The sequence below is a fragment of the Bos indicus x Bos taurus genome, chromosome 6 (assembly GCF_003369695.1).
Source record: "Bos indicus x Bos taurus breed Angus x Brahman F1 hybrid chromosome 6, Bos_hybrid_MaternalHap_v2.0, whole genome shotgun sequence".
In the NCBI taxonomy this organism is placed as follows: domain Eukaryota; kingdom Metazoa; phylum Chordata; class Mammalia; order Artiodactyla; family Bovidae; genus Bos; species Bos indicus x Bos taurus.
In genome coordinates, this window is record NC_040081.1 from 8,999,971 (window position 1) to 9,005,809 (window position 5,839).

General features: G+C 35.1%; 1 long non-coding RNA gene across 1 annotated transcript; it reads right to left on the reverse strand.

The window, feature by feature from the left end:
- Positions 1-984: 984 nt before the first annotated feature.
- On the reverse strand, positions 985-5,594 carry LOC113894005. Its single transcript, XR_003511430.1, has 3 exons — positions 5,329-5,594; positions 1,260-1,326; positions 985-1,139 (listed from the first exon to the last, which is right to left on the reverse strand). It is a non-coding gene; the product is annotated as an uncharacterized LOC113894005 (long non-coding RNA).
- Between the last annotated feature and the right edge of the window lie 245 nt (positions 5,595-5,839).

The window sequence follows — 5,839 nt, forward strand, 5'->3', positions numbered from 1 at the left end:
ATCTGACATCTTTATTTGTATATATTAATATGCATCTTCAATTTGAAATGATCTCTTCTCCTTGCTTACCTTCTGCTTTAGGCACCTTGGTCTTTTTGAACTTTCTTAAACTATTTTTTTTTTCTTCATTTCACTAACTTTGCAGTAATTTGTTATAACAGCAATAGAATACAAATTCACTAATTACAGTCAATACTGTTGTAACAGTTTTTTTAAAGTGTCAGAGTTATGACTATGCCTGTATTTGAAAACTAATTGGTTTATATTGTTTACAATATCTTAACATTTTAAATAGATACACATCAAGTGTTTACAGATTATTACCTTAGACCATATTTGTGCCCACCCAGTGAAAAGTGATGTGAAAATGAAAGGTGCTCAGTAGTGTTCGACCCTGGATCCTTGGAATTCTCCAGGCCAGAATACTGGAGTAGATAGTTTTTACCTTATCCAGGGGATATTCCCAACCCAGGGATCAAACCTAGGTCTACCCCACTGCAGGCGTATTCTTTACCAGCTGAGCCACCAGGGAAGCCCAAGAAGAGTGGAGTGGATAACCTATCTCTTTTCCAGTGGATCTTCCTGACCCAGGAATCTAACCAAGGTCTCCTGCATTGCAGGTGGATTCCTTACCAACTGAGCTATACAAGTGATGTCAGTTTAGTTGCTCAGCCATGTCTAACTCAGTGATGAAAGTGATGTAAATGAGTTTTATTAAGAGATACAATTTGAGTAGTAATTGTTAAATATAAAACCAATTATGATAGAGTCAAGATTATGATAAATGAACCAACAGTGGACAATGTGACATGGTGGCTCACAGGAGGAAAATTCCACTTTCTGAGGAGAACAGGTGAGGTGTTTTTTAAAGCAGGGAGCCTTAAGGGAAGTTATGACAGATGAGTTACATCTGACAAGAAAGAAACATGTAGGTTGAACATTATGGGTAATGGGAATGAGAAAGAACTAGAAATGTAGACTAAGTGATAGTAACATTCTCTTGATATTTATTCCAGAAATGAAGAAAGAAGCAACACATGGGTATAAGCAGCTCATGAGATGCAGTTCTCAGGCAATATGCTGTGATTTAATTGACTTTGGAAGGCGGTCCACTGAGGTATGCTGGTAAACATCCAAGGCTGCCAAAAACAATTTCAAAAATTTTTTAAATGACTGTCATATGATATTAAGATATACATGAATTGAAAATTTAGTTAAATCTTTACTGAATGAACTAGCAGAAGAATGACGTTGGTTACCAATGAAGACTTATTCTTATGTCTGCAGTCTTTCGAGTGTTCCAAGCCAGATTTTCGAAGCCTATAGCTTTAGAGAATGAAACAGAATAGTAATAAGAATCAAACACAGTGTAACAAGTGATCTTAAAATAATGTGCATTGATAATATTAGATGATCCAAATTTTATTTTATTAATGAATATTTCTCTGTGTGTGTTTGCTGTTAGCCAAAGAGTGCTTTCTGTGGGAAATCAGAGGTAACATGTGACTTGTAACTGGAAGTTTGGAACACAACCATCTGTCCGCTAATAACTCCTTTTGTTCACAGAACTAAAAAGCTATTCATCAAGACTGTTGCCATATAGCCATAAGGTTTTACCTGTAAAACTTTTATCTAGGTTTCAAGAACTTTTTCTTCATATATAACCTATACCAGCTTTCAGTTTTTATATTCAAATAGCAGGCTGTGTTTTCATAGAATTTGTTATAAGAAATATAATTCTAGTATTTCTGCTTCAATAATTTTCTACCACTATAAACATGCAATGTCCATATATTTATTTTATTTTGTGTTAAATATTTTCATCATCTCCTTCTAGTAGTGAAGGTATATAATCTAGTCTTCAAGAGTGTTTTTTTGAAGTAACACCAGCTTTTTTAAATATACGGAGAATTCATCTGTAGAAGGAATAATAATCATAATACCAGGCTTTAGTATGAGGACTGCAAAGTGTTTTAATTAAAAACATTAATTTCACATTTCTAATGCTTTAGTTTTGTTTCCCCTCCCAGATTTGAATATATGCAAATATGAAAGAATTAAACTGATTTAAATGCTCATTACTACTATGCAGAACTGAAGAAATATAACCTCTAGGTAGTCTTACAGCATCACACTGTGCAGATACAATCCAGTAAGAAGAATCATGCATTTCAAAGAGTAATTGGGTCTACACTGCATTTTCTCCAGGAAACAATTCTCCATGAGCATTAATTAAAGCATTATCTCAGAAAAGGTATAGGTCTCCTGTATAATCACCAGTGTGGAGCGGGGGGTGGGGGGGTGGGAGAGTAAAATAGTAAATGATTCAGAGACTTAATAGGCATGCATTTTCAGTGTCACATATAATTCAGGGTTTTGTGCAGCCCATTTTAGCAGCTACTGTCTCATAATGTATTAAAGGATGCTATTTAACATGACTTATTTCTGAGAAGTGTGAGACTGATACTTTATAGAGATCTTTATATAACACAGAAACTAAGGCATAATTAACACAGAAACTGAGTTTAACAAATATGAAAAATTTTGCTTGAATTGGATACTATCCCTTCTCCAGTGGATCTTCCCAACCCAGGTATTGAACCAGGGTCTCCATATTGCAAGTGGATTCTTTACCAGCTGAGCTACCAGGGAAGCCCAGAAGGGATACACTGAGTATTTAAAATACCATTTATCTTAGCACAAGGAAAACTATGATCAATAAGGAAGCTTTGTAAATGTCTCAGATAAACTTATTTACAATAATTCCACGGGGAATATACTGAAGAAAATGTTGACAATACTGTGAACTACTGATGAATATGGTATATAATTTTTTGTAATTTTAGCCTCAAAAATGAACTTAAGTGACTCTGAACTAAAAGGTTCTCCTTACCTTTCTCTATGATCTACATGATTAATGACTGAGGTCAGTGACCATTTTTCATCTAAGTAGATAGCGACAAAAAATATGGTCCCCAGAAAATGTTTGAATTTCAGGAATACTTAGAGACAGAAATAGATTGGTTCTAAGGAAGGGACTAGTGGTTCACTTATTGCACAGCATAATACTTAGAAAGCATTTTAGGGCAGTTATCTCAGTATCAAAAGCAATTGTAAATTTTTAAAAACTGTAGTGGATATACCCAGTGGCTATATCCAAATGGGCATAGATTTATCAATTTTCAAATTTCATAGCAATTTTATCACTATTATTATGAATTCTATTATTCCAAATTCAGAATTTCCATTCTAATCTTTTGTTTTAAAATGCAATGCATTCTCAAATCTACTCTTAATTTTTCTCTGTTTAGGCATCTGGTCTCAAGCACAACTTATGCACACTCTTGCATAAGTTAAAAACATTAGTGACAAAATTATGGAAAATTTATTTTCTTCAATGGCAGAACACAAAGGTAGTAAAGGTGATTTCCCAATTTCTTTAATCTCCTGTACTACTCAGAATAAATAAAACTTAAAGATCCATAAAGACTGTTAGATTTTTACCCATGTGACAATTTTGCTCATTTCTTTCCAGAAACACATTGCTAATAGGATAGTCTAAAGTTTCCAGTGAAACACACTTTTTTCCTGTACTATATATTTCCCTCCATATCCCTAAAGTGTAACAGGAGTAGCATTGGATTTAGCTCTCAAATGCACATTCTAACACAGAACTATATTCCCAATAATAGTAAGCAATGTTTTGTATCTTCTAAAATGCAGTAAGAATAGCACCTGTAATAAGCTGAATGCTGCTGCTGCTGCTAAGTCACTTCAGTCATGTCCGACTCTGTGTGACCCCATAGACGTCAGCCCACGAGGCTCCCCCATCTCTGGGATTCTCCAGGCAAGAACACTGGAGTGGGTTGCCATTTCCTTCTCCAATGCAGGGAAGTGAAAAGTGAGAGTGAAGTCGCTCAGTCGTGTCCGACTCTTGGCGACCCCATGGACTTCAGCCCACCAGGCTCCTCCGTCCATGGGATTTTTCCAGGCAAGAGTACTAGAGTGGGTTGCCATTGCCTTCTCCAAATAAGCTGCATACATGATCATAAATTTAGTAATATCCTGAAAAAAATATCTTATAGACTAATGATTTAAAAAGAACAGCTGATAATATAAAACGTGTTAGCACAGTGGACATGAACACTGAATTAGCCCCAAAATTCACTTAAATAAATATTACATTAACTAGAATAGAGATCATTATACCATTTACACATGAAATGCTATTTTAAATATCAAATGTGCACTAAAAAATTAGAAATGAAAAAATACATTAGAGTCTGATTCAGTTTCTTCAATTAAATTTTGTTTAGGATTTATCTCTACAGTAATGCATTGGAGAAGGAAATGGCAACCCACTCCAGTATTCCTGCCTGGAGAATCCCAGGGATGGGGGAGCCTGGTTTGCTGACATCTATGGGGTTGCACAGAGTTGGACACGACTGAAGCAACTTTGCAGTAGCAGCTACAGTAATTTAATACTTTAATTAAATCTACAACTATTTTCATTTCTAAAAGATATACTTCATTGTGTGATATATAACTAACACACTATATAATGAAGACTTTCCATCTCAATCAATAGTAATGTGGTAATAATGTAAATACCATTTCTAAATGACCTAATTCTGTGATTGCACTTAAACTTTGGGGAGATAAAATTGAATAAAACCCAAATCCCCGCCTTTGTAGAGTTTTGTGTTAGAGTCAAAATACACAATATATTCTATACGTTGGATTAGTTACAGCATTGGCATGGCTTGTTGTGTTCATCCCTGCTTGTTTCATAGTGACAGAATGGTAACATCTAGAAACTTGGGTTATATTATAAGCAGGAAGACATGGTAAGAGCACACAGAGCAGATGGAAACCATTATTGCACCAACATTTAATTTCAAATGGATAGACTGTGTATTTTTCAGATTGGATGTGTGTGAATAGTTCCTTTAATACATGGCATTACATACCAGGTCAGTGGTATTACTAATGCTAATACACTTAGTGATGATAGTAACTACTGTCTATTGACAATGTGATCTTATTTTTCAAAGATTCAAATGTATTAACCAATTTATTGTTGCCTTATAACTATATAATTCAGGTACTTTTCTGAACTGCATTATACAAATGAGCAAACTGAAGCTTCAAGAAGTTGATAACTTACTCAAAGTTACACAACACATCAGACACTACAGGAGTCATACTGACAATCCAGCCCCAGATTCTGAGGGCCAGAGGTCTTTGTCATACCATCTTACATGTGTACATATCTATATGTTATATATGCACAGATATGTATAAACTTTAACTTTCTTGTGTACTTACCATTATTAATCATGGTATACATTCATTCCTTCCAGAAATGCACACTGTTTTTCCACATGCCATGCACTATTATAGATGCTGAGAATAAAATGATAGATAAGATTGCTAGCAAAAAACTTATTCTGCCAGTTGTTATAAAATGGTAAGAAAGACTTTCTGCAAGAGATCAACTCCCAAAATAGCAAAGGCAGTTGGAGATGACTGCAGCCATGAAATTAAAAGATGCTTACTCCTTGGAAGGAAAGTTATGACCAACCTAGATAGCATATTCAAAAGCAGAGACATTACTTTGCCAATAAAGTTTCGTCTAGTCAAGGCTATGGTTTTTCCTGTGGTCATGTATGGATGTGAGAGTTGGACTGTGAAGAAGGCTGAGCACCGAAGAATTGATGCTTTTGAACTGTGGTGTTAGAGAAGGTTCTTGAGAGTCCCTTGGACTGCAAGGAGATCCAAACAGTCCATTCTGAAGGAGATCAGCCCTGGGATTTCTTTGGAAGGAATGATGCTAAAG